The 17,195-nt window shown below is 43.5% G+C and overlaps 1 protein-coding gene and 1 pseudogene across 1 annotated transcript in view; one reads left to right on the top strand and one right to left on the bottom strand.

Annotated features, from left to right (window-relative positions):
* LOC139379339 (small conductance calcium-activated potassium channel protein 2-like) overlaps positions 1-13,740 on the bottom strand; it is a 175,202-nt pseudogene extending 161,462 nt beyond the window's left edge.
* LOC139421213 (uncharacterized) overlaps positions 1-17,195 on the top strand; it is a 1,124,809-nt gene that overhangs the window by 918,314 nt on the left and 189,300 nt on the right. The gene's annotated exons all lie outside the window — the stretch shown is intronic.

Here is a 17,195-nt window from a genome sequence, read left to right as displayed (position 1 = left end):
ATGTGGGTTGGATATATGGATCATGGTGTTTTTAACATCAGAGATGTGGGTTTGAATATATGGATCATGGTGTTATTAACATCAGAGATGTGGGTTTGGATTGGATGGATCATGGTGTTATTAACATCAGAGATGTGGGTTGGATAGATGGATCATGGTGTTTTTAACATCAGAGATGCGGTTTGGATTGGATGGATCATGGTGTTATTAACATCAGAGATGTGGGTTTGATTGGATGGATCATGGTGTTTTTATCATCATATCATAAGATGCGTGTGTTACTAGCTGGGACCAGAGATATCGTGGGAGGAGGGAAAGAGGAGGAGCAGGGGAGTTCAGGTTCAGGAAGGAAGAGAGGGCAGGGGAGTTCAGGAAGGAAGAGAGGGCAGCGGAGTTCAAATGGCTCAGAGATGTGGGTTTGATTGGATGGATCATGGTGTTATTAACATCAGAGATGTGGGTTGGATAGATGGATCATGGTGTTATTAACATCAGAGATGTGGGCTGGATAGATGGATCATGGTGTTATTAACATCAGAGATGTGGGTTTGAATATATGGATCATGGTGTTATTAACATCAGAGATGTGGGTTGGATAGATGGATCATGGTGTTTTAAACATCAGAGATGTGGGTTTGAATATATGGATCATGGTGTTATTAACATCAGAGATGTGGGTTTGATTGGATGGATCATGGTGTTATTAACATCAGAGATGTGGGTTTGGAGAGATGGATCATGGTGTTATTAACATCAGAGATGCGGTTTGATTGGATGGATCATGGTGTTATTAACATCAGAGATGCGGTTTGATTGGATGGATCATGGTGTTATTAACATCAGAGATGCGGTTTGATTGGATGGATCATGGTGTTATTAACATCAGAGATGCGGTTTGGATTGGATGGATCATGGTGTTATTAACATCAGAGATGTGGGTTTGGATTGGATGGATCATGGTGTTATTAACATCAGAGATGCGGTTTGAATATATGGATCATGGTGTTATTAACATCAGAGATGTGGGTTGGATATATGGATCATGGTGTTATTAACATCAGAGATGTGGGTTTGATTGGATGGATCATGGTGTTATTAACATCAGAGATGCGGTTTGGATTGGATGGATCATGGTGTTATTAACATCAGAGATGTGGGTTTGGAGAGATGGATCATGGTGTTTTAAACATCAGAGATGTGGGTTTGATTGGATGGATCATGGTGTTATTATCATCAGAGATGTGGGTTTGGATTGGATGGATCATGGTGTTATTAACATCAGAGATGCGGTTTGGATTGGATGGATCATGGTGTTTTTAACATCAGAGATGTGGGTTGGATATATGGATCATGGTGTTATTAACATCAGAGATGTGGGTTTGGAGAGATGGATCATGGTGTTATTAACATCAGAGATGTGGGTTGGATATATGGATCATGGTGTTTTTAACATCAGAGATGCGGTTTGAATATATGGATCATGGTGTTATTAACATCAGAGATGTGGGTTGGATATATGGATCATGGTGTTTTTAACATCAGAGATGTGGGTTTGAATATATGGATCATGGTGTTATTAACATCAGAGATGTGGGTTTGGATTGGATGGATCATGGTGTTATTAACATCAGAGATGTGGGTTGGATAGATGGATCATGGTGTTTTTAACATCAGAGATGCGGTTTGGATTGGATGGATCATGGTGTTATTAACATCAGAGATGTGGGTTTGATTGGATGGATCATGGTGTTTTTATCATCAGAGATGTGGGTTGGATATATGGATCATGGTGTTATTAACATCAGAGATGTGGGTTTGATTGGATGGATCATGGTGTTTTTATCATCAGAGATGTGGGTTTGAATATATGGATCATGGTGTTATTAACATCAGAGATGTGGGTTGGATATATGGATCATGGTGTTTTTAACATCAGAGATGTGGGTTTGAATATATGGATCATGGTGTTATTAACATCAGAGATGTGGGTTTGATTGGATGGATCATGGTGTTTTTAACATCAGAGATGTGGGTTGGATATATGGATCATGGTGTTTTTAACATCAGAGATGTGGGTTGGATATATGGATCATGGTGTTATTAACATCAGAGATGTGGGTTTGGAGAGATGGATCATGGTGTTATTAACATCAGAGATGTGGGTTGGATATATGGATCATGGTGTTTTTAACATCAGAGATGTGGGTTTGAATATATGGATCATGGTGTTATTAACATCAGAGATGTGGGTTGGATATATGGATCATGGTGTTTTTAACATCAGAGATGTGGGTTTGAATATATGGATCATGGTGTTATTAACATCAGAGATGTGGGTTTGGATTGGATGGATCATGGTGTTATTAACATCAGAGATGTGGGTTGGATAGATGGATCATGGTGTTTTTAACATCAGAGATGCGGTTTGGATTGGATGGATCATGGTGTTATTAACATCAGAGATGTGGGTTTGATTGGATGGATCATGGTGTTTTTATAATCAGAGATGTGGGTTGGATATATGGATCATGGTGTTATTAACATCAGAGATGTGGGTTTGATTGGATGGATCATGGTGTTTTTATCATCAGAGATGTGGGTTTGAATATATGGATCATGGTGTTATTAACATCAGAGATGTGGGTTGGATATATGGATCATGGTGTTTTTAACATCAGAGATGTGGGTTTGAATATATGGATCATGGTGTTATTAACATCAGAGATGTGGGTTTGATTGGATGGATCATGGTGTTTTTAACATCAGAGATGTGGGTTGGATATATGGATCATGGTGTTTTTAACATCAGAGATGTGGGTTGGATATATGGATCATGGTGTTATTAACATCAGAGATGCGGTTTGATTGGATGGATCATGGTGTTATTAACATCAGAGATGTGGGTTTGATTGGATGGATCATGGTGTTATTAACATCAGAGATGTGGGTTTGGAGAGATGGATCATGGTGTTTTTAACATCAGAGATGTGGGTTTGAATATATGGATCATGGTGTTTTTAACATCAGAGATGTGGGTTGGATATATGGATCATGGTGTTATTATCATCAGAGATGTGGGTTGGATATATGGATCATGGTGTTATTAACATCAGAGATGTGGGTTTGGAGAGATGGATCATGGTGTTATTAACATCAGAGATGTGGGTTTGGAGAGATGGATCATGGTGTTATTAACATCAGAGATGTGGGTTTGAATATATGGATCATGGTGTTTTTATCATCAGAGATGTGGGTTTGATTGGATGGATCATGGTGTTTTTATCATCAGAGATGTGGGTTGGATTCCCACAAGTGATACATTGCTTTCTATACAAGAATCTGCTAAATGACCAGATGATTAAGTTAGGAGAGGAGAGGAGAGGTGGAGGAAGAGAGAGGAGGAGTAAAGAGGTACAGAGACTAATGTAGGCACAGTAAGTCTAATCTGATGGTTATTTACCACTAGAGAGGAATAACACAACACAGAACAGTCACTGGGGAAGCAACATAAATACTCTACCTTACAGAGAGGGAGAGAGGGAGGGAGAAAGAGAGGGAGAGAGAGAGAGGGAGAGGGAGGGAGATATAATGGAAGTTAGAGGGGGAAGTAACTGGGTGAAATTCCACAGTGTGCCATCACAGCAACAAGATTTGTGACCTGTTGCCACGAGAAAAGGGCAACCAGTGAAGAACAAACATCATTGTAAATACAACCCATATTTATGCTTATTTATTTTATCTTGTGTCCTTTAACCATTTGTACGTTGTTAAAACACTGTATATATATAATATGACATTTGTAATGTCTTTATTGTTTTGAAACTTCTGTATGTGTAATGTTTACTGTTAATTTTTATTGTTTCTCACTTTATATATTCACTTTATATATTATCTACATCACTTGCTTTGGCAATGTTAACACATGTTTCCCATGCCAATAAAGCCCTTGAATTGAATTGAATTGAGAGGGAGGGAGGGGGGGTAGAAGACGGTAGGTTATCTGTGACTCAACATGGATGCCATCAACCTCATGCTGTGACACACACACGCGCACACACGCGCACACACACACACACACACACACACACACACACACACACACACACACACACTCTCCGATTACCATCCCAATGTCAAGGCTATATGTGTGTGTATAGGACGCAGAGTGACAGGTGAAGTGGGTGACAGCTGTGCGATCCCTCAGAATAGACATGTTCCATCACAGCACAGCTCTCCAAGATGGCCGCCCTGAGGGGAAGTCAGGGCCTTCTGAGCAGGGTGTGAAAATGATCTATTGGTCCGACAGGCGACATGTAGGAGTCCCAGGTATTTAAAAAGCATAGTTATTCTCTGCTAGATAGACATTAGGCCCAGTGTTTTGGGAGATCCCTGCCTGGTGTTAACAGTAGAGTTGGTAAGGCAAGAGGGGGTGACACTCTGGTGTAGGGTCAGAGGTCAAAGCTAGCAGGAACATATTAGAACACAGTCTCACCATGTGTGAATGGGAGAGAGACTATGCACAGGCGATTGAATAAAGAATGATGAATGCTACATAGAATTATTCAGAACGCCATATACTGTAGAATGTTGGAAGTTCTAAAAACAACATCTGTAAAGGATGATAGGCTATGCTCTATTTCTACACTGTAGAATGCTATGAAACACTGAACATAAAATGCTAATGGATGCTATAAGGGTATATAATGGTGAATACAGAACACTACATACTGTAGAATGGTATACAGAACAATATATAGAAACGGAGGAAAACAATGTGGAATTGAAAATACTATGGAACATGTATACAATTAAGAATGTTGAATAGAATGACCAGTTATTGAGAACATAATCAACTGCTAGGTTTACACTTGATAACTCATTATATGTAAATATTTCATAACTTGGTACCACACACATGCACACACACGCACAACCACACAAACATACACACACATACAAACACACACACACACAAACATTCACACACATACAAACAAACAAACACACACACACACACACACACACACACACACACACACACACGTTGTCCTTCTGTTACTCTCCCCTCATTTCTACTCCCTTGCTAATTTTCATCTCTATTTTGGGAGGGAATTAGAGCAGCTGGAGTTTCCACACATACATGTGTTGCATACATCAACCCATACACACACCAGTAATAATAGTGAACACATACATGTGTTGCATACATCAACCCATACACACACCAGTGATAATAGTGAATACTGGCATACATCAACCCATACACACACCAGTAATAATAGTGAACACATACATGTGTTGCATACATCAACCCATACACACACCAGTAATAATAGTGAATACTGGCATACATCAACCCATACACACACCAGTAATAATAGTGAACACTGGCATACATCAACCCATACACACACCAGTAATAATAGTGAACACATACATGTGTTGCATACATCAACCCATACACACACCAGTGATAATAGTGAATACTGGCATACATCAACCCATACACACACCAGTGATAATAGTGAATACTGGCATACATCAACCCATACACACACCAGTAATAATAGTGAATACTGGCATACATCAACCCATACACACACCAGTAATAATAGTAAACACTGGCATACATCAACCCATACACACACCAGTAATAATAGTGAATACTGGTATACATCAACCCATACACACACCAGTAATAATAGTGAATACTGGCATACATCAACCCATACACACACCAGTAATAATAGTAAACACATACATGTGTTGCATACATCAACCCATACACACACCAGTAATAATAGTGAATACTGGCATACATCAACCCATACACACACCAGTGATAATAGTGAATACTGGCATACATCAACCCATACACACACCAGTAATAATAGTAAACACTGGTATACATCAACCCATACACACACCAGTGATAATAGTGAATACTTGCATACATCAACCCATACACACACCAGTAATAATAGTAAACACATACATGTGTTGCATACATCAACCCCTACACACACCAGTGATAATAGTGAATACTTGCATACATCAACCCATACACACACCAGTGATAATAGTGAATACTTGCATACATCAACCCATACACACACCAGTGATAATAGTAAACACTGGCATACATCAACCCCTACACACACCAGTGATAATAGTGAATACTTGCATACATCAACCCATACACACACCAGTGATAATAGTAAACACTGGCATACATCAACCCATACACACACCAGTGATAATAGTGAATACTGGCATACATCAACCCATACACACACCAGTAATAATAGTGAATACTGGCATACATCAACCCATACACACACCAGTAATAATAGTAAACACTGGCATACATCAACCCATACACACACCAGTAATAATAGTGAATACTGGCATACATCAACCCATACACACACCAGTAATAATAGTGAATACTGGCATACATCAACCCATACACACACCAGTGATAATAGTGAATACTTGCATACATCAACCCATACACACACCAGTGATAATAGTAAACACTGGCATACATCAACCCCTACACACACCAGTGATAATAGTGAATACTTGCATACATCAACCCATACACACACCAGTGATAATAGTAAACACTGGCATACATCAACCCATACACACACCAGTGATAATAGTGAATACTGGCATACATCAACCCATACACACACCAGTAATAATAGTGAATACTGGCATACATCAACCCATACACACACCAGTAATAATAGTAAACACTGGCATACATCAACCCATACACACACCAGTAATAATAGTGAATACTGGCATACATCAACCCATACACACACCAGTAATAATAATAAACACATACATGTGTTGCATACATCAACCCCTACACACACCAGTGATAATAGTAAACACTTGCATACATCAACCCATACACACACCAGTGATAATAGTGAATACTGGCATACCACGGGAAATATATTCACCTATTGTCACAACTACCTATTCTGACTATATTAGCTATGTAGAGAGAAAGACAGATTAAAAGAGAGACAGACAGACAGACAGGGAGAGAGACAGGGAGAGAGACAGACAGGGAGAGAGACAGACAGACAGACAGACAGTGAGGGAGAAAAGGCATACCTTCAAACATGAGAGATAGTTGCAACATTGTGTGTCTCCCTCTTTCATACCACTCAAAAACAGCTGAAATACACACCCAAAGTCTGTTTGTTCTCTAGCCTGGTAGCCAGTCTGTTTGTTCTCTAGCCAGGTAGCCAGTCTGTTTGTTCTTTAGCCTGGTAGCCAGTCTGTTTGTTCTCTAGCCTGGTAGCCAATTTGTTTGTTCTCTAGCCTGGTAGCCAGTCTGTTTGTTCTCTAGCCTGGTAGCCAATTTGTTTGTTCTCTAGCCTGGTAGCCAGTCTGTTTTTTCTCTTGGCAGGTAGCCAGTCTGTTTAAGCACTAGCCTGGTAGCCAGTCTGTTTAAGCACTAGCCAGGTAGCCAGTCTGTTTAAGCACTAGCCAGGTAGCCAGTCTGTTTAAGCACTAGCCAGGTAGCCAGTCTGTTTAAGCACTAGCCAGGTAGCCAGTCTGTTTAAGCACTAGCCTGGTAGCCAGTCTGTTTGTTCTCTTTGCAGGTAGCTAGTCTGTTTAAGCTCCCTAGTCGTTGCCATGCCAGACACGAAAACACAATGTAATAGTTTCTCCTGCACTCAAACCCTGTTAGGATCAATACTCATCCATCAACTAACACTTGGGTGTATCACACTGATGACACACACGCACACACAAACACACACAGATGCTCACACACACACATGCTCAATGCCGTCCGCGCTGATAAATATTCACAAGATGCTTCATTACTACAAATCCCTCTACTGTTTATGAAATTAGAATTAACTTCTTAAACAAAAGCATCTGACACACAATGGCGTCCATGCTGATCCATGTCTGTTCGAGTTGTGACACACATTGGTGTCTGATTCATAGAAGAGAAGACATGTCTGGAGCTGGGATAAGAACCTAAATCAGCCTTTTCATCAGCTTCCTTTTTTCTCTCTTTCTACATCCTTTTATTTATCTCTCTCTTCCTCCATCCTCACTGCCGATCACACTCCCGCGGTGTACCACTGGAAGAACAGAGGAGCAGAGAGATGGGTGGGAGCATGAGGAGGGGAGACAGTTTCCTTCAGGCTACTAAAAAGAGGAGAAAGAAAGAGATTCAAACCAAGGAGTCGTCAGGGAGAAAGAGGAAGAGACAGCGAGAGGGAGAGAGAGAAGTAGAGAAAGAGAGGTAGAGAGAGAGAGATAGAGAGAGAGAGAGAGAGGTAGAGGTAGAGGTAGAGAGAGAGAGGGAGAGAGAGAGAGAGAGAGAGAAGGGTAGAGCGAGAGAGGTAGAGAGAGAGAGAGAGAGAGAGGTGTAGAGAGAGAGAGAGAGAGATAGAGAGAGGTAGAAAGAGAGATGTAGAGAGAGAGTGAGAGAGAGAGGTAGAAAGAGAGAGAGAGAGAGAGAGAGAGAGAGAGAGAGAGAGAGAGAGAGATAGAGAGAGAGAGAGAGAGAGAGGGAGAGAGGTAGAAAGAGAGATGTAGAGAGAGAGAGAGGTAGAAAGAGAGATATGGAGAGAGAGAGAGAGGTAGAAAGAGAGATGTAGAGAGAGAGAGAGAGAGAGAGAGAGAGAGGTAGAAAGAGAGATGAGAGAGAGAGGTAGAAAGAGAGATGTAGAGAGAGAGAGAGAGGTAGAAAGAGAGATGTAGAGAGAGAGAGAGAGGTAGAAAGACAGATGTAGAGAAATCGAGAGGTAGCAAGAGAGATGTAGAGAGAGAGAGAGGTAGAGATGCAGAGAGAGAGGTAGAAAGAGAGATGTAGAGAGAGAGAGGTAGAAATAGAGATGTAGAGAGAGAGAGAGGTAGAAAGACAGATGTAGAGAAAGAGAGAGGTAGCAAGAGAGATGTAGAGAGAGAGATAGGTAGAAAGAGAGATGTAGAGGTAGAGAGAGATGTAGAGAGAGAGAGAGGTAGAGATGCAGAGAGAGAGAGAGGTAGAAAGAGAGATGTAGAGAGAGAGAGGTAGAAAGAGAGATGTAGAGAGAGAGAGAGAGAGAGAGATGTAGAGAGAGATAGGGGTAGAGAGAGAGGTAGAAAGACAGATGTAGAGAGAGAGAGGTAGAAAGAGAGATGTAGAGAGAGAGAGATGTAGAGAGAGAGAGAGATGTAGAGAGAGAGAGAGAGAGGTAGAGAGAGAGGTAGAAAGAGAGATGTAGAGAGAGAGGTAGAGAGAGAGAGGTAGAAAGAGAGATGTAGAGGGAGAGGTAGAAAGAGAGATGTAGAGAGAGAGAGATGTAGAGGTTGAGAGATGTAGAGAGGTAGATGTAGAGAGAGAGAGAAAGATGTAGAAAGAGAGATGTAGAAAGAGAGATGTAGAGAGGTAGAGAGATGTAGAGAGAGAGAGAGGTAGAAAGAGAGATGTAGAGAGAGAGGGATGTAGAAAGAGAGATGTAGAAAGAGAGATGTAGAGAGGTAGAGAGATGTAGAAAGAGAGATGTAGAGAGAGAGAGAGGTAGAGATGTAGAGAGAGAGAGAGGTAGAGATGTAGAGAGAGAGCGATGTAGAGAGAGAGAGAGAGGTAGCAGAGAGAGAGAGATAGCAGAGGGGAAAGGAGGAAAGTATCAGGAGGTGAATAGAGGTGCGCTGAGGGATAGATTTCCCCTGAGATTATGACGCACAACACACATAAAATATCAGACACAAGTCAACACATACAGACACTGACATCACCAAACTGACGTCACCAAACTGATATCCAAGAACTATCCAGGAATATGACTACTGACTACTGTAGCCATCAACTGACCCAGCGGAACAAATACCCCACACACCCCTCTGCCCCATCCTTCATCTTTGCTGTGCTAGGAAGGAAGGAAGGAAGGAAGGAAGGAAGGAAGGAAGGAAGGAAGGAAGGAAGGAAGGAAGGAAGGAATACGTAGTATTGGAACATGGCCAGTGCTTGCAAAAGGACAATGTGCTCCAGGTCTCCCACAGGGCCATGCACGCACGAGTACACACACACACAGACACAAACGGTACCAAATTAAATCTAAACACACAAACACACACAGCCAAAGGCCAGTCCAGCTAGCCTTATTACACTCACCATTACCCAGACAGATGAGATATCAGTAACCTCTCACTGCTGCTACTTCTACTGCTGCTACCTCTACTAATGCTACTACTGCTACTGCTGCTACTATTGCTGCTACCTCTACTACTGCTGCTACTGGTACTGCTGCTAATGCTGCTACTACTTCTGCTACTGCTGCTACTGCTGCTACTACTGCTGCTACTGCTGCTACTGCTGCTACTACTTCTGCTACTGCTACTGCTGCTAATGCTGCTACTACTTCTGCTACTGCTACTTCTGCTACTGCTGCTACTGCTGCTACTACTTCTGCTACTGCTACTGCTGCTAATGCTGCTACTACTTCTGCTACTGCTGCTACTGCTACTTCTGCTACTGCTGCTACTTCTACTGCTGCTAATGCTGCTACTACTTCTGCTACTACTTCTGCTACTTCTGCTACTGCTGCTACTGCTTCTACTGCTGCTACTGCTACTACTTCTACTGCTGCTAATGCTGCTACTACTTCTACTGCTACTTCTGCTACTTCTGCTACTGCTTCTACTGCTGCTACTGCTACTGCTGCTACTGCTACCCGCTGCTAATGCTGCTACTACTTCTACTGCTACTTCTGCTACTTCTGCTACTGCTACTGCTGCTACTGCTACTGCTGCTAATGCTGCTACTACTTCTGCTACTGCTGCTACTGCTTCTACTGCTGCTACTGCTACTGCTTCGACTGCTGCTACTGCTGCTGCTGCTGCTAATGCTGCTACTGCTGCTACTGCTACTGCTGCTAATGCTGCTACTACTTCTGCTACTGCTGCTACTGCTGCTACTACTTCTGCTACTGCTACTGCTGCTAATGCTGCTACTACTTCTGCTACTGCTGCTAATGCTGCTACTACTTCTACTGCTACTTCTGCTACTTCTGCTACTGCTGCTACTGCTTCTACTGCTGCTACTGCTACTGCTGCTACTGCTGCTACCCGCTGCTAATGCTGCTACTACTTCTACTGCTACTTCTGCTACTGCTGCTACTGCTCTACTGCTGCTACTGCTACTGCTTCTACTGCTGCTACTGCTGCTGCTGCCACTGCTGCCACTGCTGCTACTGCTACTACTGCTGCCACTGCTACTTCTGCTACTGCTTCTACTGCTGCTACTGCTGCTACTGCTACTGCTGCGGCTGCTGCTGCTGCTGCTACTGCTGCTACTGCTGCTACTGCTACTGCTGCTGCTGCTGCTGCTGCTGCTGCTGCTGCTGCTACTGCTGCTACTGCTGCTGCTACTGCTGCTGCTGCCACTGCTGCTACTGCTACTGCTGCTACTGCTGCTGCTGCCACTGCTGCTACTGCTGCTGCTGCCACTGCTGCTACTGCTACTGCTGCTGCTGCTGCCACTGCCTCACACTGACCCAAACACACTACCCATACCCAACAGCTGAGCTACTTACTGCCTCCCTGCCCAGGAGTCACTAACCCACCAATCACTGACCCCAACACTAGCCCCGCCCACTACCCTACCAAATACTAACCCTAACACTATTACCGCCCACTACCCCACCAATCACACAGCCCCCAAAGCCAACCATTTCTCCCATCAAGTTCAGCAGGTACAAATGAGAAAACATTCTGAAATGGAAAACAGAAATCATCATTCTAATTGGACAAGTTATTGGATAACCGTTTTTGAGCCTACAGCACCATGACAGTGGACACACCCATTGGGTCAGATGAACCCCTCCCCTTCGGCTCACCTTGTTGTAAACGCCCCAGGACAGCTCTGTCTCGATCACCATGACGACGATGCCAAACATTCCGAAGATGAGTGCGTAGTCACTCAGCCTCTTCCTCTTTTCGAACAGCGCCCTCCGGTGGCCCAGTTTATAACCAATGTTCTGGTTCTTACGTTTAGAACTAGAAGCCTTGGAGCAGCTCCCCCTCGGCCCTACAGCCCCAACACCTCCTACACCTCCCTGACTGCTCCCCCCTACCCCCCCTCCTGTGCCCCCTGCACTGCTTAAACCACCCCTACTCCCCACCAAGGCGTGGTTCTGATGGTATATTGACATCTGATTGGAGGATGAGTCGGTGATATCATAACCTCTCGCGTACGGCGAGTCCTCTTTTGATGAGATCACTATCTCTGGAGGATTCTGGGTTGGTTGATTGGAGGATGGCAAGGATGAGGAAGTGGGTGGAGCCTCTCTGTCCCGGTCCCGCCCTCCAATGGCAGTTGTGCCGGTAACAGGTGCTGCCCCGCCCTCTTTGGTGTCGCTGCCGCTGTCTGATTCGATGAGGTTGCGTCTGGAGGCGCTGAGGCGACTGAGAGGTTTCATCACGCCGCCTGTGTATTTACAGGAGCTCATGGCGATCTCTGTGAAAGGGTTGCTGTCTCTCCGATGGACCAGCGGGCTGGCCTGGCGGTGCTTACATCCCCTCTCTCTATCCCTGTCCCTCTCTCTATCCCTGTCCCTCTCTCTCTCCATGGAAGGGGAGTGTGAGGAGTAAAAGAGGGCGTTGTAGACTGGGGAGTTGTCTCCACTCAGGCTGTGCTGGGAACCCAGGCACGAGGATAGAGGGGTGCTGGTGGGGTGAAGGGCATTGGGGAGGGGGGGCAGGGGTTGACCTCCCACTGAGGACAGAGGCAGTTTGGGGAGGGAGGCCTTGGGCATGTTAGGTGTAGTGGGGGACCCATTCAGCCGGTCCAGGCTGGATCCCCCCCTGTGGTTGGAGTGGTTTGATCCAGGGTAGTTGCCGGTCATGGAGGAGTGGGAGATTCCACTCAGAGGGAGGGGGAAACGCGGGTCCTCGTCCTCACTGCCTCCCAGGAGAGTCAAGCTCAGAGAGGGAGGGGGCTCCATGGTGGGGGCCGGAGGGCGACAGGCCACTCTCTTCCTAACGGAGAGACAGAGGGAGGAAAAGGAGAGAGAAAAATGGAAAGAGAAGTACAGAAGAAACATTAGAATTAGAAGAGAGATGGGGTTTAATTATGAAACAATGGAGACAGGAAGGAAGAGAGAGATGGAGGAAGGGAGGCGTGGAAAAGAGGGAGCACATGATGGTTGAGAAGTTGAAATTAGTAGAGAACTGATCAGCTTTGGAGAGAATATTGACTTCCCTATTGCACTGAGTCAACTGTCCCTGTAACCCTCACATCTCCCCCTCCCTTTCTCTCTCTCTCTTTCTCCCACCTTCCACCAATCTCTGTCATACTAATGTAATCTGTTCTACATTCAGATAGGATAGACTATAGCAAATTATCTGGACGTGTACAAGGCAAATCCGATCATTAGTGAAAAAGGATTATTTTCAAAGTATTGACTTTATTGAGCACAGTTGAATACTGGTCCCCTAGAATGCATGCTTCTGTCAATTCTGTGTTTATATGTGTCCTATAGCTTACATGGCAAGGATCTTTCAATTCACTTTTATTCATTCTTAAACTACCTTCCTAAAATCTCACAGATTATCTCACACCCAGACACCATGCATTCTTTGTCTTTCTCTCCCCAAAACCCCCTCTCTCTCTCTCTTCCTCCTCCTACCTTCTCTTCCCCTTCTCTGTCCCCCAGGTCAGTCGTGTTGAATCACTGGCTGGATGAAAATAGACCCCCACACTTTTTCTTTTTCATGTTGTCACGGCCATTCCATCATCTTTTGCTCCCCTTCTTGTAGGTGCGAGACCAGCGACAGGTCCTCACAGGAGACGGAGCGCTTTGATTTATCCCAAATAATTCACTGGTTCCCTTCCTTCCCTCTGTGCTGGATGATTCCTTCCCTCAATTCGCCGTTGTAAAATCAATCAGTCTTTATCTCCGTCAGTCCAGGGATCAATTAATTGATATCACGCATATCGATTATTTCAAATGTCCTTAAAAATGAAAGAACTGAATAATATTTCATGATTATATTATGAACCTACTGTTGATATGAAAATCTCCGTCAGCATTCTCACCATATAAAATAACTGAATCGCTAGACTACTCGACATCTACATGCAAACACGCTATGCTAAAAAAAAAGGTAGCCTATAAATGACAAATGTGATTTACTATGCAACTCTTCCTTTACCTCACTCACTCATTCTATCGCTCACACTGTCTCTCCGAATATGTCTCTCTCAACTTCACTCTCTCTCGCTTGCTCTCGCTCTCTGCCTCCCCTCCCTGTAATTCTCATTGGACAGTCACTGGGTAATTATGAAGACAAGAAAAACTACCAACACATTTTTATCACGACATCCAGACGTTTTTTTCCGTTGAACCCCATAATAACAACGCTAATATAAATTATATTACGCTATTATGGATCATGATCATATAGGCTAATATTACTACTCGTTTATGTAATGCAACTGTTACATTTGCACACAGTTCTCCGGGAAACTGTGTCATATAGCCTACATCCTCTCTGACAGCGTGCGGTTTTCATTCGTTCTTGGGAGTGGCCTACACACAACTTTATATTTCTTGGGTGAAGACGTTTTTTGTTTTTTTTACAAAAATAAGTCTTATTTTCTAATATTTTATTTTACTTTATTTTAATTTTACAATAAACAAAGACATACACAGACAAGAACAATAGACAAGTCTTATTTTGACGGGCAGAATTAGACAGCTACAGGTGAAAACCAAAAGGCTTTTCGACCTTTAAGCTAATGTCAACAAACGCTGTCAAATTAAGATAGGCCTAATTGAATGCTGGGAAACTGGTCATTGCTCGACAACAATTCATTGTTCACTAGTAAACAAAGACAACAAAGAGAGCTCAATAGTCAAGAGAGTGGGAGATATAGAGGGGTGCGCCTCTGCTAAGTGGGCTGGCGGATGAGGCCGGTAAGTTTCCTGCGGTCTCTGATTGTGGTCACTTAGGCAACTGGAGTCTACCTTCTCGTGGGGTAAATTGTCCGTGGTCAGTCCAATATAAGACATCGCAATCAGGATGAGGGAAATGAAGGTGCTGAGTTTGCAGAGCGACACCGGAGACTTAGAGACGCGTAATAATAGGCCTATTCCCAGAGTTTGACCGAGGAGCGGCTGTTAGCCCACCTATCTGATAGCCAGTGGTGGAAAAAGTACCCAATTGTCATTCTTGAGGTAAAGTAAAGAAACCTTCATAGTAAATGACTCAAGTAAAAGTCACACAGTAAAAAGCTACTTGAGTAAAAGTCTAAAAGTATTCGGTTTTAAATATACTTAAGTAGTATCAAAGTAAATGCAATTGCTAAAATATACAAAAAGTAAAAGTACAAATAATTTCAAATTCTTTCTATTAAGCAAACCAGGCAGCACAATTTTATTTTTTATATTTACTGATAGCCAGCAGCACACTCCAACACTCAGACATAATTTACATATGAAGCATTTGTGTTTAGTGAGTCCGCCAGATCAGAGGCAGTAGGGATGACCAGGGATGTTCTCTTGGTAAGTGCATAAATTGCATAATTTTCCTGTCCTGCTAAGCATTCAAAATGTAATAAGTACTTTTGGGTATCAGGGTAAATTAATGGAGTAAAACGTACATTATTCTCTTCAGGAATGTAGTAAAGTAAAAGTACAAAATATAAATAGTAAAGTACAAATGCCCCCCAAAAACGACTTAAGTAACTATAGTATTTTCACTTCAATACTTTACACCACTGCTGAGAGCCTACATCAAGAGTCATAATAAGCCACACAGGCCTATAGTGCATGATGCTTATGATAGGGCTATAGTGCATGATGCTTATGATAGGGCTATAGTGCATGATGCTTATGATAGGGCTATAGTGCATGATGCTTATGATAGGCCTATAGTGCATGATGCTTATGATAGGGCTATAGTGCATGATGCTTATGATAGGGCTATAGTGCATGATGCTTATGATAGGCCTATAGTGCATGATGCTTATGATAGGCCTATAGTGCATGATGCTTATGATAGGGCTATAGCCTATCATCAGATTGCAGGTCCATTTATATGCAAAAACAATAAGCGCTAATATAAATGTTACTAGATTGAGCCATGCTTATAGGCTGATAGGATAGTATATGGTGTTACAGCCTAGTTCTTCCTCCACATAGTGTACCTCAACCAGCCTTAGGACTTTTGATGTCATGGCATATTATCTAAGTAATTATCTTATTTTCAACCATGAGCCTATGATTATGCACAGTGTAAGGGGCTATACACACTCTCATGCGTTTTCCATATTGTGCTTTTTCTTAATAGAATATTAAGCCTATGCGCTCTAACCGGATGAGGGAATAACGCGCGCGTGGAATTGTGTTGTGTAGGAGAAGATTATGAAATGTGACAGCACCTTTCCTCCCTGTAGCCTAATAATCGATTAGGGAATATTGCAGATAGTAAAGCGCATCATGTCGTCTAGGGTACGATTCCAACGGATTTCTAAATTATTACGGCACCTGCCAAATGTCAACTCTCCTTCCCTGTATCACAGCCAGTGCCTCATCGCCGACCGACCGTAGTCATGGTAATGGAAAGATGGGGGCAAAACTTCCAGACCTTAACAGTGAACTGAACAGTCATGATAATATTAAATGGCAGTTTGTAGACAGGCAGAGAGGTATGGAGAAAGAGAGCAGATGTCACTGAATTCACAGCTTGATAAAGAGAGAGAGAGAGAGAGGAGAGAGGGGAAAAGGAGGAGGAGTGAGGATGCTCTGGGGTCAGGGCGACAGGTCACCGCGGGAGAGTGGCGGGTCCAGCGATCGCGCAACCAAAATAAAAACCCCGGGGAAATGTTAAGGGTCACCGGGAGAGAGAGACATCCCAGGAAGAAGACAGTGACGTCAAGGGACGCCGCTGTCCATACAACTTTACCAGACAGACAGAGAGAGAGACAAACTAGACGGAGGCAATCAGTGGTCAGAGGGAGAGGGCAGGCCCAGAAGGAGAGGGCTGGCCCAGAAGGAGAGGGCAGGCCCAGAAGGAGAGGGCTGGCCCAGAAGGAGAGGGCAGGCCCAGAAGGAGAGGGCTGGCCCAGAGAGAGGTGGGGAGAGGTCAAGTGATCAAGAGAGAAATTGGGAAAGACAGAAAGATGGAGGGGGATACCTATGCCCCCCATAAAGGTTAGG

The sequence above is a fragment of the Oncorhynchus clarkii genome, chromosome 2 (assembly GCF_045791955.1).
Source record: "Oncorhynchus clarkii lewisi isolate Uvic-CL-2024 chromosome 2, UVic_Ocla_1.0, whole genome shotgun sequence".
Classification (NCBI taxonomy): Eukaryota; Metazoa; Chordata; class Actinopteri; order Salmoniformes; family Salmonidae; genus Oncorhynchus; species Oncorhynchus clarkii.
This window is presented reverse-complemented; position numbering and strand designations above follow the sequence as displayed.